Source organism: Lissotriton helveticus (genome assembly GCF_964261635.1).
Source record: "Lissotriton helveticus chromosome 1_1 unlocalized genomic scaffold, aLisHel1.1 SUPER_1_unloc_17, whole genome shotgun sequence".
Taxonomy (NCBI): Eukaryota; Metazoa; Chordata; class Amphibia; order Caudata; family Salamandridae; genus Lissotriton; species Lissotriton helveticus.
Window position 1 is genome coordinate 2,398,200 of NW_027611656.1, and position 26,000 is coordinate 2,424,199.

At 47.9% G+C, this 26,000-nt stretch overlaps 1 protein-coding gene and 3 non-coding genes across 7 annotated transcripts in view; 1 reads left to right on the forward strand and 3 right to left on the reverse strand.

Moving 5' to 3' along the window:
• LOC144805647 (uncharacterized) overlaps positions 1 to 26,000 on the reverse strand; it is a 435,707-nt gene that overhangs the window by 252,857 nt on the left and 156,850 nt on the right. The window lies entirely within an intron of this gene.
• On the reverse strand, positions 12,657 to 12,728 carry TRNAW-CCA (transfer RNA tryptophan (anticodon CCA)). The gene has a single exon. It is a non-coding gene; the product is annotated as a tRNA-Trp (tRNA).
• TRNAG-GCC (transfer RNA glycine (anticodon GCC)) lies at positions 14,203 to 14,273 on the forward strand. Its single transcript has one exon. It is a non-coding gene; the product is annotated as a tRNA-Gly (tRNA).
• On the reverse strand, positions 14,665 to 14,738 carry TRNAI-GAU (transfer RNA isoleucine (anticodon GAU)). The gene has a single exon. It is a non-coding gene; the product is annotated as a tRNA-Ile (tRNA).

A 26,000-nucleotide genomic window follows, 5' to 3' on the forward strand; every position in this document is an offset into this window, starting at 1 on the left:
TATGTAATTTATGAGGCGGAGAGTAAAACGTGTACTCCCTATGTGTCGTATTCAATGTCCTCCACGCATCAACAAGTTCCCAACCGTCAGCCCAAGACGCTAGTGCCGCAGCTTGCCATCTACTATCAGTGGCATGTAGTGGGGGTGTGATCTATCAAGTGCAATATCTAAGACTGAATTGCAGTCTCCTCCCACCACCCAGTCATGTGCCACCCACCCAGACATTACTCCACTAATATCCTGTAAGAATTTCGATTGCTCCGAGTTGGGCACATATATACAGCCCAGGACTATGCATAAACCATCCAGTATCCCCCTTATGAACACATATCTCCCTTCCTTGTCCACCTTATGCTCCAAGACCCTGAAAGGGACAGTATTCCTGATCCAGAAGGCCGTACCTCGGGAGAACGCTGAATATTCTGTGGCATATAACTGGCCTCTCCATTTCCGTAGTAGCTTAACACCCTCCTCTCTATTCAAATGAGTTTCCTGTATATACGCTATGGATATTTGGCGCCTGTTCAGTCGCGATAGAACTCTATGCCTCTTATGGACTGAGCCTAGGCCCCTCACATCCAGGTGCAGATTTTGTATTTATTAGGGGTCGACATGGCAAAAAACATTACTCTTACAAGACATTACTCTGAGGTTCAACTTGAACATCATGCTGGTATACAGTGTAAGTGTTACCTTTGTGCTGAACTCCCCAACTAAAAGGCCCCTCCTCTTAAACTGTGAAGGGCCAAACTAAAGTACCCAACTGGGGTAGTAACAAATCACCATTGTGCCTACGCCTGGGGGGTGTGCCCAGACGTCCCCTACTATCAGTTGTCCACCAAAAGTCACACCTCCGTATCACCCCATTACCAATGTGTTGCTCGGTACCTTTTCCCCCCCTTTAAGTAATCAGGCTGACGCACGGCTACTTTACCAAGCTGCATCTGTCACACCAGTGTTCATAAATCTTCCGCCATCTGAGCCGTGATGCGTGGGAACAATTGCACGCTAGTGTCCGTATCTGATGCAGCTGTGTGAGAGCTGGCTTGACTGACGTTTGGCACACTCGTTGAGTCGCCTTGAGACTGCGGCGGCATCAGGGTCACCTCCATCCATTCAGAGGCGTCCTTCGGGGTGTCGAAGAAGAAGGTCCTGCGGTCATGAATAATTTTGAGTCTAGCTGGGAAGAAGAGTGAGTACTTCATGTTACGCTCCTGCAATGTCCGTTTCACTTCCCAAAAGGACGCCCGGGCTTTCTGCACAGCTTGCGTAAAATCCGGGTAAATGGAAATCGTTTTGTTCTCAAACTTTAGTGGGGTTTTCTCTCGTGCACTTTTCAGTACTGCATCCCAGTCTTTGAAGTGTAGGAGTCGTGCTATTAGTGGACACGGGGGGGCTCCTGGTTTTGGCGGCCTTGGGGGCACTCTGTGGGCCTTTTCTACACAGTACATCGGAGTGAGGTCCCCGGGGTCCATAATGGACTGCAGCCAATCTTTCACAAATTTCGTCGGGTTTGTCCCTTCACTGCGTTCCGGCACGCCTAGAATTCGCACATTGTTACGGCAAGAGTGCCCTTCAGCATCGTCCACCTTCTCCCGCAAACCTTTTAAGTTTATGTTCCAAGACCTCTAGTCATGTAGAATGTTCAGTCTGCTGGGGAATCAGATCATCCAGCGCAAGCGTTTGTTCAGCCACTTTTTCGGACAGTTTTTTGTGGTCATCTTTGAGCAGCGAGAGGCCCGCTGACATCGTATCCATCCGCAGTTCGAGTGCTTCTCTGGAAGCTCTGATTTCAGCAAGGATAAGGTCTAGTTTGGCTTCCTGTGACCCCAATCCCGTCATTTGAGGAGGCCAGTGGATCTTCCGAACCAGAGGAGTGCACCACCGTCCGTGAAACTGGGTCAGGTTTGGGGGCGTTATTCCGCACCATCGTTCCACTACTCTCGACGTGCAGGCTTCTCGGTATCCGGAAGGCGCCCCCACCGCAATCACTCGTGTGTTCGATCCAGCGGCGGTCCGACTCACCACTCACCCCTGCAACCAGCCTCCTTGTCGGTCTGTGTGCCTAGGCCCACCTGTGGCGTAATGTTCTTTGGAGCGCCCAGCTTTGAAAACTTAGCAGTGCCTCAAAGGAAGCTTCCAGGGTCTTCACGGTGTTCTCTACTTTCTCAGCGTTCCATTCTTGGTCTTGCACCTGTACAAATCCTCACCCCCTTCGCTGTCTGAAGTCTTACACTCTCCATGTACTTAGCAGTTAGATCCTTGCAAGTGAGTCCAACAGTGGACCGCGTGTGACGCACCCCCTCCTTTAGCCCCTTCGGAGCACAGTGTTATTGCAGTGCGTGGGGTCCCAGCCTGAGCTCGGAGGCGACTGTCGACGTCAGCCACGGAAAATGGAGGAGGATGTCGTAGGCGAAGGGGGGAGGGAAGGGAAGGCGATAAGGGGTGCGTCTGCACCAGTCCCACGGGCGTCCCCCATCCAGCAGTACAGTGAGTGCAGGGCGAAACAGGTGTGGGGGGGTCAGCAGGAACAACAACCGCTCTTCGGGCCACCCCGCCGTTCACTCGAATCGCTGGAGGCGGTCAGATCTCACCTCAGATGCAGGGCAATGGCCGCCATCCTCTTTTGTGGGCGTGTCCCGATAGAATAATCCACCGCGTCTCTCTTATTCCGGGCCCTGAGTCGTCCCGCGGGCAAGGCAGTGCACCCCCCTCTCCCCGGCAAGAGTTCGGAGGGTCACCCCCTTAGGCAATAGTCTGTGCATTGCTTTGCAATAGTCTCTGTGCATTGCTTTGCAATAGTCTCTGTGCATTGCTTTGCAATAGTCTCTGTGCATTGCTTTGCAATAGTCTGTGCATTGCTTTGCAATAGTCTCTGTGCATTGCTTTGCAATAGTCTCTGTGCATTGCTTTGCAATAGTCTGTGCATTGCTTTGCAATAGTTTCTGTGCATTGCTTTACAATAGTCTCTGTGCATTGCTTTGCAATAGCCTTTGCGCATTGCTTTGCAATAGCCTCTGTGCATTGCTTTGTAATAGTCTCTGCGCATTGCTTTGCAATAGTCTCTGTGCATTGCTTTGCAATAGTCTCTGCGCATTTCTTTTCAATAGTCTCTGCGCATTGCTTTGCAATAGTCTCTGCGCATTTCTTTGCAATAGTCTCTGCGCATTGCTTTGCAATAATCTCTGCGCATTGCTTTGCAATAGTCTCTGTGCATTAATTTGCAATAGCCTCTGTGCATTGCTTTGCAATAGTCTCTGTGCATTGCTTTGCAATAGTCTGTGCATTGCTTTGCAATAGTCTCTGTGCATTGCTTTGCAATAGTCTCTGTGCATTGCTTTGCAATAGCCTCTGTGCATTGCTTTGCAATAGTCTCTGTGCATTGCTTTGCAATAGTCGGTGCATTGCTTTGCAATAGTCTCTGTGCATTGCTTTGCCATAGTCTGTGCAGTGCCATCCAATAGTCTCTGTGCATTGCTTTGCAATAGCCTCTGTGCATTGCTTTGCAATAGCCTCTGTGCATTGCTTTGCAATAGTCTGTGCATTGCTTTGCAATAGTCTATGTGCATTGCTATGCAATAGTCTCTGTGCATTGCTTTGCAATAGTCTGTGTGCATTGCTTTGCAATAGTCTCTGTGCATTGCTTTGCAATAGTCTGTGCAGTGCTATGCAATATTCTCTGTGTATTGCTTTGCAATAGTCTCTGTGCATTGCTTTGCAAAAGTCTCTGTGCATTGCTTTGCAATAGTCTGTGCATTGCTTTGCAATAGTCTCTGTGCATTGCTTTGCAATAGTCTGTGCATTGCTTTGCAATAGTCTCTGTGCATTGCTTTACAATAGTCTCTGTGCATTGCTTTGCAATAGCCTTTGCGCATTGCTTTGCAATAGCCTCTGTGCATTGCTTTGTAATAGTCTCTGCGCATTGCTTTGCAATAGTCTCTGTGCATTGCTTTGCAATAGTCTCTGCGCATTGCTTTTCAATAGTCTCTGCGCATTGCTTTGCAATAGTCTCTGCGCATTGCTTTGCAATAGTCTCTGTGCATTGCTTTGCAATAGTCTCTGTGCATTAATTTGCAATAGCCTCTGTGCATTGTTTTGCAATAATCTCTGTGCATTGCTTTGCAATAGTCTGTGCATTCCTTTGCAATAGTCTCTGTGCATTGCTTTGCAATAGTCTCTGTGCATTGCTTTGCAATAGCCTCTGTGCATTGCTTTGCAATAGTCTCTGTGCATTGCTTTGCAATAGTCGGTGCATTGCTTTGCAATAGTCTCTGTGCATTGCTTTGCCATAGTCTGTGCATTGCCATGCAATAGTCTCTGTGCATTGCTTTGCAATAGCCTCTGTGCATTGCTTTGCAATAGCCTCTGTGCATTGCTTTGCAATAGTCTGTGCATTGCTTTGCAATAGCCTCTGTGCATTGCTTTGCAATAGTCTGTGCATTGCTTTGCAATAGTCTATGTGCATTGCTATGCAATAGTCTCTGTGCATTGCTTTGCAATAGTCTCTGGCATTGCTTTGCAATAGTCTCTGCGCATTGCTTTGCAATAGTCTCTGCGCATTGCTTTGCAATAGTCTCTGTGCATTGCTTTGCGATAGTCTCTGTGCATTAATTTGCAATAGCCTCTGTGCATTGCTTTGCAATAGTCTCTGTGCATTGCTTTGCAATAGTCTGTGCTTTCCTTTGCAATAGTATCTGTGCATTGCTTTGCAATAGTCTCTGTGCATTGCTTTGCAATAGCCTCTGTGCATTGCTTTGCAATAGTCTCTGTGCATTGCTTTGCAATAGTCGGTGCGTTGCTTTGCAATAGTCTCTGTGCATTGCTTTGCCATAGTCTGTGCATTGCCATGCAATATTCTCTGTGCATTGCTTTGCAATAGCCTCTGTGCATTGCTTTGCAATAGCCTCTGTGCATTGCTTTGCAATAGTTTGTGCATTGCTTTGCAATAGTCTATGTGCATTGCTATGCAATAGTCTCTGTGCATTGCTTTGCAATAGTCTCTGTGCATTGCTTTGCAATAGTCTCTGTGCATTGCTTTGCAATAGTCTGTGCATTGCTTTGCAATAGTCTCTGTGCATTGCTTTGCAATAGTCTGTGCATTGCTTTGCAATAGTCTCTATGCATTTCTTTGCAATAGCCTCTGTGCATTGCTTTGCAACAGTCTGTGCATTGCTTTGCAATAGTCTCTGTGCATTGCTTTGCAATAGTCTGTGCATTGCTTTGCAATAGTCTCTGTGCATTGCTTTGCAATAGTCTTTGTGCATTGCTTTGCAATAGTCTCTGTGCATTGCTTTGCAATAGTCTGTGCATTGCTTTGCAATAGCCTCTGCGCATTGCTTTGCAATATTCTCTGTGCATTGCTTTGCAATAGTCTCTGTGCATTGCTTGGCAATAGTCTATGTGCATTGCTTTGCAATAGTATCTGTGCATTGCTTTGCAATAGTCTCTGTGCATTGATTTGCAATAGTCTGTGCATTGCTTTGCAATAGCCTCTGCGCATTGCTTTGCAATATTCTCTGTGCATTGCTTTGCAATAGTCTCTGTGCATTGCTTGGCAATAGTCTATGTGCATTGCTTTGCAATAGTATCTGTGCAGTGCTTTGCAATAGTCTCTGTGCAGTGCTTTGCAATAGTCTCTGTGCATTGCTTTGCAATAGTCTGTGCATTGCTTTGCAATAGCCTCTTCGCATTGCTTTGCAATCGTCTCTGTGCACTGCTTTGCAATAGTCTCTGTGCATTGCTTTGCAGTAGTCTCTGTGCATTGCTTTGCAATAGTCTTTGTGCATTGCTTTGCAATAGTCTCTGTGCATTGCTATGCAATAGTCTCTGTGCATTGCTTTGCAATAGTCTCTATGCATTGCTTTGCAATAGTCTGTGCATTGCTTTGCAATAGCCTCTGTGCATTGCTTTGCAATAGTCTCTGTGCATTGCTTTGCAATCGTCTCTGCGCATTGCTTTGCAATAGTCTCCTTGCGCATTGCTTTGCAATAGCCTGCGCATTGCTTTGCAATAGTCTGTGCATTGCTTTGCAATAGTCTGTGCATTGCTTTGCAAAAGTCTCTGTGCATTGCTTTGCAATAGTCTCTGTGCATTGCTTTGCAATAGTCTCCTTGCGCATTGCTTTGCAATAGCCTGTGCATTGCTTTGCAATAGTCTCTGCGCATTGCTTTGCAATAGTCTGTGCATTGCTTTGCAATAGTCTGTGCATTGCTTTGCAAAAGTCTCTGTGCATTGATTTGCAATAGTCTCTGTGCATTGCTTTGCAACAGTCTCTGTGCATTGCTTTGCAATAGTCTTTGTGTATTGCTTTGCAATAGTCTCTGTGCATTGCTTTGCAATAGTCTGTGCATTGCTTTGCAATAGTCTGTGCATTGCTTTGCAATAGTCTCTATGCATTAAATGTGGCTCCATGCCTGTACACTGATTTGTTCTGTGACACCATAATGCTGTACGACTGTGTGTGCTTTGCCAATTCATGCTGATTGACTCTTGCACTGTACCCTGAACCAAGTTCTATAAAATGCTAATAAAATAGATTTGACAAAAAAAATAGTCTCTATGCATTGCTTTGCAATAGTCTCTGTGCATTGATTTGCAATAGTCTGTGCATTGCTTTGCAATAGCCTCTGTGCATTGCTTTGCAATAGTGTCTGTGCATTGCTTTGCAATAGTCTCTGTGCATTGCTTTGCAATAGTCTGTGCATTGCTTTGCAATAGTCTGTGCATTGCTTTGCAATAGTCTCTGTGCATAGATATGCAATAGTCTCTGTGCATTATTTTGCAATAGTCTGTGCATTGCTTTGCAATAGTCTGTGCATTGCTGTGCAATAGTCTCTGTGCATTGCTTTGCAATAGTCTGAGCATTGATTTGCAATAGTCTCTGTGCATTGCTATGCAATAGTCTCTGTGCATTGCTTTGCAATAGTCTGTGCAATGCTTTGCAATAGTCTCTGTGCATTGCTTGCAATAGTCTCTATGCATTAAATGTGGCTCCATGCCTGTACACTGATTTGTTCTGTGACACCATAATGCTGTACGATTGTGTGTGCTTTGCCAATTCATGCTGATTGACTCTTGCACTGTACCCTGAACCAAGTTCTATAAAATGCTAATGAAATAGATTTGACAAAAAAAATAGTCTCAATGCATTGCTATGCAATAGTCTCTGTGCACTGCTTTGCAATAGTCTCTGTGCATTGCTTTGCAATAGTCTGTGCATTGCTTTGCAATAGTCTGTGCATTGCTTTGCAATAGTCTCTGTGCATAGCTATGCAATAGTCTCTGTGCATTGTTTTGCAATAGTCTGTGCAATGCTTTGCAATAGTCTCTGTGCATTGCTATGCAATAGTCTCTGTGCCTTGCTTTGCAATAGTCTGTGCATTGCTTTTCAATAGTCTCTGTGCATTGCTTTGCAATAGTCTGTGCATTGCTTTGCAATAGTCTGTGCATTGCTTTGCAATAGTCTCTGTGCATTGCTTTGCAATAGCCTCTGTGCATTGCTTTGCAATAGTCTGTGCATTGTTTTGCAATAGTCTCTGTGCATTGCTTTGCAATAGCCTCTGTGCATTGCTTTGCAATAGTCTCTGTGCATTGCTTTCCAATAGTCTCTGTGCATTGCCTTTGCAATAGTCTTTATGCATTGCTTTGCAATAGTCTGTGCATTGTTTTGCAATAGTCTCTGTGCATTGCTTTGCAATAGTCTCTGTGCATTGCTATGCAATAGTCTCTGTGCATTGCTTTGCAATAGTCTCTGTGCATTGCTTTGCAATAGTCTCTGTGCATTGCTTTGCAGTAATCTCTGTGCATTGCTTTGAAATAGTCTGTGCATTGCTTTGCAATAGTCTCTGTGCATTGCTATGCAATAGTCTCTGTGCATTGCTTTGCAATAGTCTGTGCATTGCTTTGCAATAGTCTCTGTGCATTGCTTTGCAGTAGTCTGTGCATTGCTTTGCAATAGTCTCTGTGCATTGCTTTGCAATAGCCTCTGTGCATTGCTTTGCAATAGTCTGTGCATTGCTTTGCAATAGTCTCTGTGCATTGCTTTGCAATAGTCTGTGCATTGCTGTGCAATAGTCTCTGTGCATTGCTTTGCAATAGTCTCTGTGCATTGCTTTGCAATAGTCTGTGCATTGCTTTGCAATAGTCTCTGTGCTTTGCTGTGCAATAGTCTCTGTGCATTGCTTTGCAATAGTCTCTGTGCATTGCTTTGCAGTAGTCTGTGCATTGCTTTGCAATAGTCTGTGCATTGCTTTGCAATCGTCTCTGCGCATTGCTTTGCAATAGTCTCCTTGCGCATTGCTTTGCAATAGCCTGCGCATTGCTTTGCAATAGTCTGTGCATTGCTTTGCAATAGTCTGTGCATTGCTTTGCAAAAGTCTCTGTGCATTGCTTTGCAATAGTCTCTGTGCATTGCTTTGCAATAGTCTCCTTGCGCATTGCTTTGCAATAGCCTGTGCATTGCTTTGCAATAGTCTCTGCGCATTGCTTTGCAATAGTCTGTGCATTGCTTTGCAATAGTCTGTGCATTGCTTTGCAAAAGTCTCTGTGCATTGATTTGCAATAGTCTCTGTGCATTGCTTTGCAACAGTCTCTGTGCATTGCTTTGCAATAGTCTTTGTGTATTGCTTTGCAATAGTCTCTGTGCATTGCTTTGCAATAGTCTGTGCATTGCTTTGCAATAGTCTGTGCATTGCTTTGCAATAGTCTCTATGCATTAAATGTGGCTCCATGCCTGTACACTGATTTGTTCTGTGACACCATAATGCTGTACGACTGTGTGTGCTTTGCCAATTCATGCTGATTGACTCTTGCACTGTACCCTGAACCAAGTTCTATAAAATGCTAATAAAATAGATTTGACAAAAAAAATAGTCTCTATGCATTGCTTTGCAATAGTCTCTGTGCATTGATTTGCAATAGTCTGTGCATTGCTTTGCAATAGCCTCTGTGCATTGCTTTGCAATAGTGTCTGTGCATTGCTTTGCAATAGTCTCTGTGCATTGCTTTGCAATAGTCTGTGCATTGCTTTGCAATAGTCTGTGCATTGCTTTGCAATAGTCTCTGTGCATAGATATGCAATAGTCTCTGTGCATTATTTTGCAATAGTCTGTGCATTGCTTTGCAATAGTCTGTGCATTGCTGTGCAATAGTCTCTGTGCATTGCTTTGCAATAGTCTGAGCATTGATTTGCAATAGTCTCTGTGCATTGCTATGCAATAGTCTCTGTGCATTGCTTTGCAATAGTCTGTGCAATGCTTTGCAATAGTCTCTGTGCATTGCTTGCAATAGTCTCTATGCATTAAATGTGGCTCCATGCCTGTACACTGATTTGTTCTGTGACACCATAATGCTGTACGATTGTGTGTGCTTTGCCAATTCATGCTGATTGACTCTTGCACTGTACCCTGAACCAAGTTCTATAAAATGCTAATGAAATAGATTTGACAAAAAAAATAGTCTCAATGCATTGCTATGCAATAGTCTCTGTGCACTGCTTTGCAATAGTCTCTGTGCATTGCTTTGCAATAGTCTGTGCATTGCTTTGCAATAGTCTGTGCATTGCTTTGCAATAGTCTCTGTGCATAGCTATGCAATAGTCTCTGTGCATTGTTTTGCAATAGTCTGTGCAATGCTTTGCAATAGTCTCTGTGCATTGCTATGCAATAGTCTCTGTGCCTTGCTTTGCAATAGTCTGTGCATTGCTTTTCAATAGTCTCTGTGCATTGCTTTGCAATAGTCTGTGCATTGCTTTGCAATAGTCTGTGCATTGCTTTGCAATAGTCTCTGTGCATTGCTTTGCAATAGCCTCTGTGCATTGCTTTGCAATAGTCTGTGCATTGTTTTGCAATAGTCTCTGTGCATTGCTTTGCAATAGCCTCTGTGCATTGCTTTGCAATAGTCTCTGTGCATTGCTTTCCAATAGTCTCTGTGCATTGCCTTTGCAATAGTCTTTATGCATTGCTTTGCAATAGTCTGTGCATTGTTTTGCAATAGTCTCTGTGCATTGCTTTGCAATAGTCTCTGTGCATTGCTATGCAATAGTCTCTGTGCATTGCTTTGCAATAGTCTCTGTGCATTGCTTTGCAATAGTCTCTGTGCATTGCTTTGCAGTAATCTCTGTGCATTGCTTTGAAATAGTCTGTGCATTGCTTTGCAATAGTCTCTGTGCATTGCTATGCAATAGTCTCTGTGCATTGCTTTGCAATAGTCTGTGCATTGCTTTGCAATAGTCTCTGTGCATTGCTTTGCAGTAGTCTGTGCATTGCTTTGCAATAGTCTCTGTGCATTGCTTTGCAATAGCCTCTGTGCATTGCTTTGCAATAGTCTGTGCATTGCTTTGCAATAGTCTCTGTGCATTGCTTTGCAATAGTCTGTGCATTGCTGTGCAATAGTCTCTGTGCATTGCTTTGCAATAGTCTCTGTGCATTGCTTTGCAATAGTCTGTGCATTGCTTTGCAATAGTCTCTGTGCTTTGCTGTGCAATAGTCTCTGTGCATTGCTTTGCAATAGTCTCTGTGCATTGCTTTGCAGTAGTCTGTGCATTGCTTTGCAATAGTCTGTGCATTGCTTTGCAATAGTCTCTGTGCATTGCTTTGCAATAGTCTGTGCACTGCTTTGCAATAGTCTGTGCATTGCTTTGCAATAGTCTGTGCATTGCTTTGCAATAGTCTGTGCACTGCTTTGCAATAGTCTGTGCATTGCTTTGCAATAGTCTGTGCATTGCTTTGCAATAGTCTGTGCACTGCTTTGCAATAGTCTCTGTGCATTGCTTTGCAATAGTCTGTGCATTGCTTTGCAATAGTCTCTGTGCATTGCTTTGCAATAGTCTGTGCATTGCTATGCAATAGTCTCTGTGCATTGCTTTGCAATAGTCTCTGTGCATTGCTTTGCAATAGTCTCTGTGCATTGCTTTGCAATAGTCTCTGTGCATTGCTTTGCAATAGTATGTGCATTGCTTTGCAATAGTCTCTGTGCATTGCTATGCAATAGTCTCTGTGCATTGCTTTACAATAGTCTGTGCATTGCTTTGCAATAGTCTCTGTGCAATGCTTTGCAATAGTCTCTGTGCATTGCTTTGCAATAGTCTCTGTGCATTGCTATGCAATAGTCTATGTGCATAGCTTTGCAATAATCTCTGTGCATTGCTTTGCAATAGTCTCTGTGCATTGCTTTGCAATAGTCTGTGCATTGCTTTGCAATAGTCTCTGTGCATTGCTTTGCAATAGTCTGTGCACTGCTTTGCAATAGTCTGTGCATTGCTTTGCAATAGTCTGTGCACTGCTTTGCAATAGTCTCTGTGCATTGCTTTGCAATAGTCTGTGCATTGCTTTGCAATAGTCCCTGTGCATTGCTTTGCAATATTCTCTGTGCATTGCTTTGCAATAGTCTCTGTGCATTGCTTTGCAATAGTCTCTATGCATTGCTTTGCAATAGTCTGTGCATTGCTTTGCAATAGTCTCTGTGCAGTGCTTTGCAATAGCCTCTGCGCATTGCTTTGCAATAGTCTCTGTGCATTGCTTTGCAATAGTCTCTGTGCATTGCTTGGCAATAGTCTATGTGCATTGCTTTGCAATAGTCTCTGTGCAGTGCTTTGCAATAGTCTCTGTGCATTGCTTTGCAATAGTCTGTGCATTGCTTTGCAATAGTCTCTGTGCATTGCTTTGCAATAGTCTGTGCACTGCTTTGCAATAGTCTGTGCATTGCTTTGCAATAGTCTGTGCATTGGTTTGCAATAGCCTCTTCGCATTGCTTTGCAATCGTCTCTGTGCACTGCTTTGCAATAGTCTCTGTGCATTGCTATGCAATAGTCTCTGTGCATTGCTGTGCAATAGTCTCTGTGCATTGCTTTGCAATAGTCTCTGTGCATTGCTTTTCAATAGTCTCTGTGCATTGCTTTGCAATAGTCTTTATGCATTGCTTTGCAATAGTCTGTGCATTGCTTTGCAATAGCCTCTGTGCATTGCTTTGCAATAGTCTCTGCCTGTGCAATAGGCCTGACCCTAGGCTTCCGGAGTTCTTGATCACCAAAGGCTCCAGTGATCTAAGCCCGACCAGGGCTATGTCCGACCAGGGCTGTAGGCCGCGTTGGGAGCGCGTTAGGGACGCGTAAAGGGGCGCAGGGCGCAGAACTCTGCCCGTTTCACCCCAGCATTTAGGGGAGGACACAGAATCTGGGAAAGCCAGTGGGAAGGATTTTCCAGGAGGAGAGTTCAGTGAGATAATCTGAAACACAATAGTGCTGGTGATCTGGCTGGTGCATTCTGTGAACCACTTTTGTCGGGAGCAGCCTGCCATCATGCCCTGATAAACACAACTCTAGTCCCAAGCCAGTGACCTCAGCAAATGCAAAGACATTCATAGTTATAGTCTCCTGCATCTGATTCTTGCCATCTTCATGTGAAACGTTGGCGTTATCATGTCTGCTGCGCACACTTTGTTCATATGTGTACAATTTAAGTGTGTGCACCTGATCACTGTCTTGGACAGAGCTCTGCCTGTGAACACCCCATGAGAAGCATTGGTGGTTCAGTGGTAGAATTCTCCCCTGCCACGCGGGAGGCCCGGGTTCGATTCCCGGCCAATGCAAGACTGCATTGTTTTGACTTTGTTTTCAAAAGGAAATATATGAACTCAGTGGGGAATAAAATGGTAAGCAGTGACCCCGACGTGATTGGAACACGCAACCTTCTGATCTGGAGTCAGACGCGCTACCGTTGCGCCACGAGGTCCTTACACTTACAGCCTTCGAGCCAGATCAGCAAATGCTGTGGGCCTTTTGACTTATTTTCCCCTCCTCATATGCCTACAGTTGTATTACAGGGCTAGGCCTTTTGTTTTCTATCCTAATTATGAAATTGACTGCAGGTGCAGAGAGAACGCAGAGGATTGAAATGTTCAGGTAAAGGGTCTTAAGCAGGAGAGAGCAGAGGTACGCATCTGTGTTTCATTCAAGTGTTTCATGCAGGCAAAAGGGTACTTCCCTGGGTGGGCTTGAACCACCAACCTTTCTGTTAACAACCGAACGAGCTAACCGATTGCACCACAGAGAATAATAACTGTAGCAATGTTCCTGAGACTCAATATATATCTTGATATGCGTGTGCCTGCCTGGAGCTTGTGTTATATAATGCGTCTTTATGCCATACAACATTTCTCATTTGCTTAGTGTCTTGTTATTGTTGGATGTTATGATGAATAGACTACTGTCTAATGGTCTTAGAGCCAGTATTACTACCGGTCCCAGTGTATGAGACACATACATGACTTTTCTGTTGCCTGCTTAGCATAGCTCCCTGCTCCTCTGTAGGTGTGCTACCAGCCAGTAAGGCGTGTGTCTTGCCCATCCCATCTTCACTGTGTTATGTTAGACTTGACTTCTCTGCGAGCAAAGTCTCCCTCCCATAGCAGGTGCTTTCTCCGAACTCTTGACTTGTAAGACTGCTGAGAAAGGCCCTCCCTAGCCCCTCACTCAGATAGATACATTTACCTTCAGAGCTCAGCTTTGGAGAAAGAGATTGGGGAGAGAGCAAATAGGGGAAGGCCCACGGTGCACACTTTATTTTACATAAAAGCTCGGGCTTGTGGGAGGACAGGGACAAGAGGGTTCTCAGGGAAAAAAATCCCAGGAGTATTGATGGCTGGGCCCTGAAACACAACAATCCCGGATAGGCTAGGCACAAGATGCCTGTGCAATAGGCCTGACCCTAGGCTTCCGGAGTTCTTGATCACCAAAGGCTCCAGTGATCTAATCGCGACCAGGGCTGTAGGCCGCGTTGGGAGCGCGTTAGGGACGCATAAAGGGGCGCAGGGCGCAGAACTCTGCCCGTTTCACCCCAGCATTTAGGGGAGGACGCAGAATCTGGGAAAGCAAGTGGGAAGGATTTTCCAGGAGGAGAGTTCAGTGAGATAATCTGAAACACAATAGTGCTGGTGATCTGGCGGGTGCATTCATGGAACCACTTTTGTCGGGAGCAGCCTGCCATCATGCCCTGATAAACACAACTATAGTCCCAAGCCAGTGACCTCAGCAAATGCAAAGACAATCATAGTTATAGTCTCCTGCATCTGATTCTTGCCATCTTCATGTGAAACGTTGGCGTTATCATGTCTGCTGCGCACACTTTGTTCATATGTGTACAATTTAAGTGTGTGCACCTGATCACTGTCTTGGACAGGGCTCTACCTGTGAACAACCCATGTGAAGCATTGGTGGTTCAGTGGTAGAATTCTCGCCTGCCACGCGGGAGGCCTGGGTTCGATTCCCGGCCAATGCAAGGCTACATTCTTTTGACTTTGTTTCCGAAAGGAAATATATGAACTCAGTGGGGAATAAAATGGTAAGCAGTGACCCCGACGTGATTTGAACACTCAACCTTCTGATCTGGAGTCAGACGAGCTACGGTTGCGCCACAAGGTCTTAACACTTACAGCTTTCGGAGCCAGATCAACAAATGCTGTGGGCCTTTTAACTTATTTTCCCCTCCTCATATGCCTACAGTTGTATTACAGGGCTTGGCCTTTTGTTTTCTATCCTAATTATGAAATTGTCTGCAGGTGCAGAGAGTACGCAGAGGATTGAAATATTCAAAGAAAGGGTCTCACGCAGGAGAGAGCAAAGGTATGTATCTGTGTTCCATTAAAGTGCTTCAAGCAGGCAAAATGACACATCCCTGGGTGGGCTTGAACCACCAACCTTTCGGTTATCAGCCGAACGTGATAACCGATTGCGCCACAGAGACTAGTGACTGTAGCACCTTTCCTTAGACTCAATATATATCTCGATATGTGTGCGCCCTTTCTGGAGCTTGTCTTATATAAGCCATCATCATGTGAAACGTTGGCGTTATCATGTCTGCTGCGCACACTTTGTTCATATGTGTACAATTTAAGTCTGTGCACCTGATCACTGTCTTGGACAGAGCTCTGCCTGTGCACAACCTATATGAAGCATTGGTGGTTCAGTGGTAGAATTCTTGCCTGCCACGCGGGAGGCCCGGGTTCGATTCCCTGCCAATGCAAGGCTGCATTCTTTTGACTTTGTTTTCGAAAAGAAATATATGAACTCAGTGGGTAATAAAATGGTAAGCATCCCATCTTCACTGTGTTATGTTAGACTTGACATCTCTGCGAGCAAAGTCTCCCTCCCATAGCAGGTGCTTCCTCTGCACTCTTGACTTGTAAGACTTTTAATTTGACTGTTAAACAACAATTCATGTCTATGAAAGATGCCACTTTCTCTTTACTGCATATTGAAAAGCTGGAACCGATTGAGCGAGAAGCTTTCGCTGTGGTCTGGGCTTTGAAGAAGCTAAGACCCTACTTGTTTGGGTCTCACTTCAGGGTTCAGACAGACCACAGGCCCCTCAGATGGTTGATGCAGATGAGGGGTGAGAACCCGAAGCTGTTGAGGTGGTCTATTTCCCTACAGGGTATGGACTTCACGGTGGAACATCGCCCTGGCATTGACCACACCAATGCTGACGGTCCATCTAGGTTTTTCCACCTTAGGGATGAGGAACTCCCTGGGGTAGGGTAGTTCTCCTCACGTTTCAGCTGGAGGGGACACGTGTTAGACCTGGCACCTTGACGTGAGTCTCCCTTGCACTTTTTGCTGATCTGCCTCAGATGTTTTGCTGGTGTTTCCTGCTCAGGGCACTGCGCCACGGCCAATCCGTGCCGCAGTGCAAGTGCTCCCAATGTAAAGTATATCCGTAATTGATTTCCATGATTGGCTTATTTGGTTTACTGTCAGTCCCCAGTAACGTGCACGAGGAGTGCCGGGGCTTGTAGATACAAATGCTGCTAGTGGACCTGCAGCGCTGGTTGCGCCACCCACAGAAGCGGGTCTCGAGTCCGCTATTGCAGACCCTGCGTACAGTCTGGTACTGTCACGCTGACTGCGCAAGTGCACACACTTGCCAGTCCCTAAACCTTCCCTTAACTTCATATCAGTCACCCCTATGGTAGGCCTACGGGCAGGGTGCATTGTAAGCATAAGGTAGGACAAGCCATGATGTGTGTGGCATGTCCTAATAGTGAATTACCGCCCTTTTCGTTCTTCACTATTGAAGGGCTACCTGTTCCCATAGGCCAAGATGAGCTGCCGGAATTATTACACGCTTTAGTCCCGGAAGGCTCAGGGAACACAGTGGCACGGTAAAGTTTAGTATGCCTGAACTCAGAATAATAAAGTAATTCCTTTAGTAAGGTTTATTTTAATATCCTGTGTTTGCAAATGCTACTTTTGGAAAGTTAGCATTTGCTCGCCTAACTATTTCAGCCCGCCTCTGCCTGGATGTGTATCTGCTGTCTGGGTTTGTGTGAGTGACAGGGCTGGGGAATTCCCGGGGTCAGTCTAGGCTACCAGGTGGTGAATAGAGTGCTTACACCAGGATGGGTGGGTGGAGTAGTCCTTGACTCTGAATAGGGTTGTGCTCCACCACGAAAATGCTGGCTCCACCTCCTGCGGAGCGTCTGATGTCCCTGCCCTGCACCCTGAAAGAAGATGGCAGCTTCCTGTCAACAGAGTACTCCAAATCCGGGTTGAACCAGGCTCAGGCCCCCTGGCCTGCAAAGACAAAAGAAACTCTGTATAAAAGTAGGAGCCCTGCTCCTAGCAAACCAGATCCTGTTTTGACCACGACGAACTGCTGCCTGACTAGAAGGACCAAGAGAATCTGAAGGAAGGAAACCTGTCCCTGACCTGAGGGACTGGCCTGCAGTGGTGCCTTGCTGAGAACGGAGAGGAAAAGACCAGAGAGGACTTTGAAGACTTGTGCCTGAAATGATCTCCAAGGGCTTGATCTCAAGCTTGCCCCCTGAGCTGAACCCCAGGACCAGTGGATTCTATTCTGCCTGTGCCTTAAGTTCTTTACCCTCGCCGGAGTTGTGACTCGGGTGCCTTCGCCCCTCCTAAGGTCATGACAGCTCGGAGCCTGGTAGCCCCACCGCAGAGCCCCGCTCAAGCTTGAGTCGCTCTCCGCTTCAGTGCCGGGCCGCCCGCTCTCCTGTCACCTCGCCTGCTACTGGGCGCATTGTGCACCTCTCATCTTCTGCCGCGGGAATCTGCACAGAGCGCATCTGATAGCCCCGGACGGTCCGTACGTCGATACGTACCCGACTGTCTCGCTTTGCCCTCCTGCATACCAAGGCTCATTCCGCACCTCAAGAAAGGCCTTCCGTACATTGGTACCGGAGGCCCGGTGCTGCACCCGTCTGCCCGAGAACGCGACGCCCCACACAGATCCACAGGTACGACCTAGCGTGCTAAGAAGTAGTACGCCCAGCAGGCCTGAACGGCGCCTCGCACCGTGAGCTGCATTAGACCCCGGATCGCCGCAACCCTCCACACCGTCCCGCTCACCCGCCTCGCACCTCGAGGGGGCTTTGAGCTGGATAGATCCTTCGGAGAACTGCCAGCCTTGTCCAGGGTCCGCCCTCACCAGTGGCCGCACCTGAAACGCCTCGGACACTCAATGCAAGGTACACTTGAACTCTATCCCGAGTTCACATCGGATCCAGGGTCCGCAACATTTGTTTTCCCTGTCGTCCAGCATCTATCTACGGGTCACTTCCCCAGCGCGAAGCGCGCATCGACCCTCAGCGTACTTTGCTGGCCAAGAACACTTAAGAACTATTGCCTATTTAAATCTGGTGGCCTCAATCGCTAAACGTTATATGGTCTTGTGATAATCCTGGATTTGAAGTATTTTTATATAAAGTCTACGTATTTTTGTTACAAACTTATGACTGGTGTCCGTCTGTGGTGGGTCAGTGGGTTTACTGTATGTGGTCATAAATGCTTAACTAACTATCGCCCTGAGGATTAGGCTTGTCTGCTCGCGCCACGCAACCTAGAGGGTGAGCAGGGGTTATTCTTACGGAGTATTTCCCTTGCCCTGACTAGAGGAGAGGGTCCCTGCTTGTCACAAGTGCATACCTATGCCAACCAGAGACCGCCGATTCTTACAAGAAAGTACCAAACACATATTGGGTCCTGCCTTTGTTATGTTATGTTATGTTACATTTTATTTGTATAGCGCACAGCGACTCAAAAAGAGTATCCTGGCGCTTTCACAGCGAGACCTACAGAAAGTAACACAACACGACAATAAAACAGCAAGGGAATGTAATAAACAAAAGAAAAAAACCTATAAAGTAAACAGCCAGGTCTTAAGACCTTTCCTGAAAGCCAGCAAGCTAGTGGCGCCACGAAGTGTCAGCGGCAAAGCATTCCACAACTGGGGGGCACGCAAACCAAAGGAGCGACCCCCAATGCGGGCTTTTTGAACGCGCGGCACAACAGCCAAAAACTGTGACTCTGATCTAAGCGCCCGGGCCGGATGATAAAAGGACACTCTCCTTTGGAGGTACTTTGCACCTCCAGAGTGTAGGGCCTTATAGGTCAGAGTCAGCGTCTTAAAGATAATGCGCTTGCGAATAGGCAGCCAGTGCAGGGCCTGCAAGAGGCCCGACACCCTAGCTCGCCTATTAAGGCCGTAAATGGCTCTCGCCACCGCGTTCTGTGTCACCTGAAGGCGCTGTAGCAGATACTCCGGCAGGCCCAGGTATAGGACGTTGGCATAGTCCAACCTGGACCCGATCAGAGCCTGCACAGTCAGTTTCCGATGTTCTTCCGACAGCAGGGGTAGAAACTTTCTTAATACCTTCAGGAGACCGAAGCAGGTGCCCGTCACTCCCAGAATCTGGGCTCTCATCGACAGACCCTTGTCCATCTTGACACCCAGATTCTTGGCAACTGCAGATGGAACGGAAGGGGGAGACATGTCCATAGGCCACCAGCCATGCCAGTCAGGGTCAGACGCACACCCAAAGAAGAGCACCTCAGACTTCTCGGGATTGCACTTGAGGCCACTCAAATGAAACCATCTGAAAACAGCCCCAAGGCAATCCCGGATGCTCTCCCCATTAAAATCTCCTCCCCTCTCACAGGAGAAGAGGAGCTGAGTGTCGTCTGCATAGGACACGATCCGGGCCCCGCAAGACTCCGCCAGAGCCGCCAAAGGGGTTTGATGTGGCCGCTCTTCGAACAGGAACCACCCAATTGCTTGCAACCGCCAAAGATACAGGCAAGTCACAAAACACTTTTTGTGACTTGCCTAGTCCTAACTATAACTATAACTACCCACTATGACCGCCAGTAGGTAATGTATATTGTTATGATTTATATATACTTATATATACTTTATAGTAATATATTCTTTAGGCTATAATGAATTTGGTTATATGAGGAGAGTATTTCCACTATCATTTACCTTATTACTGCTGCCACCAATACCATTTCCTATGCTATGTGCTTTGCCAGTGCCCTATAGTGAACTACAAATAGGATTTCTCCTATGTTCACTATTAGTTGACATGACCTATTAGTTGACATGACCTTCTGGGTGGGTTTTACATACTTGTTGTAGACCACAATGGCGTTTATGTGAGCAAGGCGACTGGGATCGCCGAAACGCGTCCTACGAATTGCACTGATGAAAGAATAAAGAACTTTGCATTGCACCAGTGTGAGGTCTCGGGGCGTCCCTGACTGGTTGTAGCAGGAAAGACCGGGGCTAACGGCCCCTCAAATAGACTGACAGACACCGGTACTCTGGGCAAGGAAGGTTTTATTGCTTTGAATGTCCGTTTCCGGTGGGTTGTTTTTCTGTAATAGGGCAAGGGGGTCTCTGTGTCCTCCGACAGTCTTTGCTGGCGTTTGTCTATGGTGTTTCGCCTTTCGTCCCGAGGCCTTCTGGGACTGGTAGTTCTCCCCTCCACGTCGATGAGGCGTCTCGTCCGTGCCAGGAAGAAAAAAAGATATAGCGCACTGTTAGACTCTTGTCCGGTCAGGTCTCACAGGGGAGGGAGTGAGGGTACACACGTGCACAAGAATCAGGCTCTACCTCACAGTGAAGGGGGTGAGAGGGAAAGGTAGTGCACTGGGTGTGTGTCAGGAACGTTTCAAGGGGGTTTGACCCACTTAAATCCCGCCCAGCCCGAAAGCCGTGACCGTACCTCTGGTAGCCACACTTCCCTCGATGAAGTGTGGCTGGGCGAAGCGTTTTCCGGTTGGCCACCTGGCTTGCTGGAACTCTTCTCTCCGTCTGCTTCTCCTTCCGTCGTCCCGGTTCTCCTCCGCCCTGTCTCGCCGCCTCTTGCCTCCTCGTCCTGACTCTGTTCCGCTCCTCCACCGATACCGCTCCTCAGCTCCCGCCTCTCCTCCTCGTCCTCGTCCTCGTCCTGACTCAGCTCCGCTCCTCCACCGATACCGCTCCTCAGCTCCCGCCTCTCCTCCGCCGTCGTTCTCTGTCTCAACTCTCCTCCTCTCTCGTACACCTCCTTCCGTCTCCGCTCACCTCCGGGTGTGTAACACACCTGTTTGGATTCCTGGGCGTCCTTTACCTGGCCAGCGGAGGTGTGTCCGGCGATGTCATCGGATCCCAGCTCCGCCCAGTTAAAGAAACAGGACTCGCCTAAGTCTTCGGCGTCTGTGTCGTCATGCAGTCCGGTGTCTCTCCACTCCCCTGGATACTGAGCAAAAAGAGGTGACACAGGTAAGCCAGGAGGTCCCCCGTCCTCCCCGTTACAACCAGCAACCAGCGTATGAAAGTGTCAGTTACTCTCCTGACGGTGCTCGTCACAGCATTTGGAGTGTTACCTGATGTTCTCTCGGAAGAAACAGCTTGGTTTTTCTTGAACGGACCCCTCCCTCGGTTGAGGCTGATCATTTTTCCAGGCCGGTGCGGATTGGTAGCTCAGTTGGAGCTTTCTCATGGTCAAGCCCCCTGCAAGTTCGTCATTTCAGCTGAACCCGCTTGCAGTTTTCTGCGTGACCTCGTGGGGTCGGACGACTCGGAGGGAAGCCAGTTACTCTTGCAGTAAGTCGGGAACCTACTCGGAACATTAAAGCAGGTGGGGAAGTGCTATAGGTTGCGTGGTGTGTGTTCGTGACAGTAGGAATACTGTGGAACTAGTGACATTTAAATTCAGAATAACATCAGTGCAATGTCGGATGAAACGCTAAGGGAGAGAGAGAAGGCAAATGATGAGATATTTCTGAACTTGCCTGCGGTTTCAGACAGCAAAAAACAGACACCCAGTCAAACAGAATCAAATACAGATGTCAGAAGCCTGCTCAAGCTGTTAGAAAAAAATAGCCGGAGCGAGCTCACCAAATGGTGGGAGGTAAAATCTCTAGAAAAATACAACGAGACGGGCCGGGTGGCGAGAGGCCTCAGAATAATGCTCGCTCCGAGCTTTGAAATCCCAAACCCCCTTCTTTTAAAGGAATGGGCAGAGAGTAACCTTGAGGCATCAATGTGTCTATTAATCAAATATGCCAGGATTGATAGAGAATTCAACATTAAGGAAATAGCACGAATACAGGGTGAAATTGACTTGCTTATTACACCAAACAACAAAGAATTTGTGGAAAAATACACAATAGATATGAAAGACAGACTTAAGAAGCAAGAGGACACAATTAAAGCTGGGAAGGTGTGGAAATTTGCCAGAGACAAAAACGATTACGAGCTGGGGCAGGTTTTCACTTTCGCTCGAAAATATGATTTTATCAAGAAACAGAGAGTGTTAACCAAATCCAATGCTCATTCAACTGGCAGCAATAGTTGCGATCAAGCGATGGCTTCTGCCTCTGATGTAAGCACGCTCCCCAGCGACACAGATTCGGACCTCAGCAGCAATGCAGACAGTACACATGGGCCAGCATTGGGGCCCCTATCGTATGCCGAGGTAATGGATTTTATCCGCGAACAGAGGAAGCAATCATTACAACCGTGAAACACACAGGGGCAGCAATCAAAAAAAGAAACCGTTGAAGGCGGGAGAGGCGTAAATGCGCCAAACGCAACAAACAAAGGGCAACAGAAAAAGAATTGGTCTGCCCAGCATCGACAATAAACCATACCATAGTAAACTTAACCAACATCCAATTCAACGACACGGAGAAACAGCTTTTGGCGTTGGGGTTAAGTTACTGTCCTGAAAGCAATTTCAACTATGCACAGACCAGAGTTGATGTGTATTAGTTTATTCGCAAGCTAAAACTCAAAAAGTATTTCAGTATCAAAAACCAGGGCAAATTGAAATCAATGCCTTCGACACAAACATTGAGCGAAGGCCTCGCGGCAGGGGAAATTCCTTTATTAACAACTTTACATGCTTTGATAGGAGATAATATTGATTTAAATAATGATAAGATGAATACACAGGAGGTCACACTAGAAGAAAACATCAATATTTCGTCTCCAGGCTGCAGTCAATTTACAGAACCCTCTACATTTGTTCCCGTTATGCCACGTGATGCGTTGAACATATTCCATGATCGGCTAACAGATGAATTAAAAACTCTACATAAGAACACATGCAAATCTAACTCAAAGTCGCATGCTAAGAATAAGGATTATTTCCAACTCATGACAAAACTTAAAAACAACGACACTGTGGTTATTAACAATTCAGACAAATGGGGTAACATTGTTTTATGGGATAAACAAATGTATAGGACAGAAGCATTTCACCATCTTAACAACCAACAGTGTTATGAAATGTGTGATGCAGCGTATGTCAGAAAAATGAACAGAGAGTATAAAAATGACCACCTGCTTTGGCAAAGAGAAGGACTCGTCTCTAAAGATGAGTACACATATCTATTCAAAAAGTATCCAACTTTGCCCACATTTATCTCATCCTTAAGATGCACATAGGTATTGACCCTATGCCGGGAAGGCCAATTATCTCGGCAATTAACAGTACATTTGAGTGCACCTCTAAATACGTTGATTTTTATCTCCAAGAACATGTTATGAATCTGCCGTCCTTTTTACGGGACTCGAGTGACTTTTTATCGAACTGAATACATTCAAATGGACAAAGGAGTATCTGTTTTTAACACTTGATATCGTTGCTCTGTATACTAGCATCAAACATTCTGATGGATTGAATGCTGTGGATTTTTATTTAAAGCGCAGAAGTATCTCTATGTATAGACATACCCAAATGCTTAAAAAGATGATACATGGGGGGCGTGGCTAGCAGCCATCGATGGCGGCTGCAGCTTAGGGAGGCTCCGGAGCGGTGAAGGCTTCCCGTAAAAATCCGACATAGTTATCCGGTACCTACCAGTGCCAGACGGGGCGGAGGAGAACCGGAGTCCATGCAGCACCCAGCGGTGTTGGTTTGGGGCTGATTCGGCACGTCTGCGACCCCTGAGCCATCACTGCAGCCCGAGAACCGATGAGGCCTGTCAACTGCCAGTAAGCACCGGAGCCGCAGTAGCCCCTGAGTCCGACCGGAAGCCGACTCCCGGCGGTCGCATCTAGCCGGAAGTGCCGGCTGGTCGGAGAGGTCGAGCGCCAGCCATCCTTCTTCTCCCCGGGACCCTGGTGACGTGAGCGGAACACCACGACCCCCGGCAGCGGTAACGGGGGGCCGTGGACACCACCTGAGGCCTCCACGAATGCCGTGCACCACGAAGGGGGTGCCGCCATCTTAGGCGCCGGACGCGCGTCGCATCCCAACAGTGGCGACCCCCCCCTCTGCTTGGCGGTGGTCGGTCTGGGGCCCCGGTTGCCTGGAGGGGGCTCGGCGACCCCTGGACTTCGACCTGGGAGAGGTGGGCATCGGGGGTGAGAATTTCTTCCCCCCCCCCTACTTGCCTGGCGGAATTGAGTAGGTGCGAGCGGACACTGACTTACACACGCCTGGAGGGAGGCCACACATTAACGGCAGCGGGGCCGCACCCACGAACCTGGCTTGACCCGCACCCTGCTGACCAGGAGCAAGGGGTATAACACGGACTGGCCGGCGAGGGGGAAACCACTACGTCTGTTGCCATTCGGAGACACGGCGCCCCGCATCCCCTGCTGTGACGGCTGTGGTCAAGAACTACCGTCGCGTGCACGCACAGGGTGTCCATTGGCCTTCACGACGGACCTTACATCTCAGAGGGTGTCCGACATGTCCCAGAGAGGCCCCAGACAAACTGCCGCCCAGGCCAGGTTGGACAAATTTGCTTATGACAAGCACTCCCCACCCCAAGACCAGGGCAAAACGGGGGGGAAAACGACGGAGATGGAGGGCGCCAAGAAGGCCACTATTGAGGATGTTCTGGCGGCGTTGGCGCAGGTGCAAGCGACGGTGGGTCCCACAGCTACTGAGGTCACGCTAATCCGAGCAGACCTCCACAAAATGTCGGAAAAGGTCAAGCAAATGGAGGTAGTCACCAAATCCCTGGTCGAGGATGTATCGGAACTGCAGACGGCGATGGAACGACTGCAGACGGACAACAAACTGCTTCGTGACAAGTTGGATGACCAGGAAGGGCGCTCCAGACGCAACAACGTCCGAATTTTGGGAGTGCCGGAATCGGAAAACACGGGAGCCATGGATCTCTACGTGGAGGAGTTGATTAGGACCAAGCTCCAACCTAAGGGCCTATCGAACTTTTTCTCGGTAGAACGGGCCCACAGGGTGCCGGGGGGGAAGCCTAAGACTGGAGGGCCACCTCGGCCAATACTGGCAAGACTGTTCAATTTTAGAGACCGCGATACCATCCTACAGGCCGCACGAGTGGCACCAGCCATCCAGATCCAGAACTCGAGGATAGCGTTTTTCCCGGATTACACGGCGGAGGTCGCCAGGAGGAGGAGGACATTCCTGGAGGTCAAGAAAACATTGCGGGAAAAAGAACTACAATACTCGATGCAGTTTCCGGCCCGGTTGCGGGTTGTAGCAAACAAGAAGGTGTGGTTCTTTGACACCCCGGACGCTGCCCGGGACTGGTTGGAGGGATGGCACACTGTGGACCGACAGCGCAAGCCATCCAGGCACCATAACGACCGCGGAGGACACAACGGGACAGGCACACAATCATCTGGCCGAAGTGGGGCAGAAGGATCGCACTCGCATGGAATTGCTGGGAATGGCGAAGAAGAATGACTCCCATTCGGTCGATGGCTTCACTGACGACTGCTGATCGTCGTCAGATCACTTAGTAGCTGTTTTTGGACTCTGGCGACACTACCCCAGAAGCACGCAGGGATGCCGCCTGCTCAGGGAGACACTCTCCCCCCTTACACGCAAGTACTCTGGTTGTGGGATGGGTAAAGCGCTCTGCTCAGTTGGGGAGGCGGGCAGTTGGAAGTCCGTTAGGCAGGGATGCAGGGAGGGGGCAGTTGGGAGGGGGGGGTTTTGTTAATGTTAGTAACGTACATGCACGGTCAGGGAAAATACCTAGGTTTCCATATGTGTTCAAGCGAGACGAGAGTAATGAACAGGGAGATGCAACTCCCAGCAGAGCCTTTGACGGTGGGTCAACCCCGGATGGGGGGGGGTGTCCCTCGTGGGGCCCTCCTGATTCCTGGTGGGCAGAGGCACGCCCGGTACCCGGGTATCATTTCTCCTGCACTACACTACCAGCCCCTGAATACCCAATGGCAGATATTTCCAGTCCCGTGAGGGGAGGGGGGGATGCTGAAGCGCACTGCCCGGCCTTGCGTGTCATGTCCTGGAACGTGAGAGGGCTGGGGGACAAGGTTAAACGAGGTTTGGTCCTTACCGCGATCAGGAGACAGAGACCCATGATAATACTACTGCAGGAGACACATCTGACAGGGGGGGCGGTCAAAGCCCTAGATAGACGAGGGTACAAGATGGTAGTTCACTCGGACTTTACGTCCGGCTCCAGAGGCACCGGAATCCTGATGCAGAAGAATACACGGTTTATCCCCATGCTCACAAAAACTGACGATCAAGGGTGCTTCGCAGCCCTGCAGGGACAGTGGGAGGGAAAGCTTCTCACCCTGGTTTCGGAATACATTCCCCCAGCATTGCACTCAGTACACCTCCCCAAATTGGGTGAGTTTATTCTGGCTCTCCCGGAGGGTGAGATTGTCCTTGGAGGGGATTTCAACGCAGTCCTTGACACACAACTCGATAGATTCCCCACACAGGCCCCCGCGGGGGGATCCCCCGCC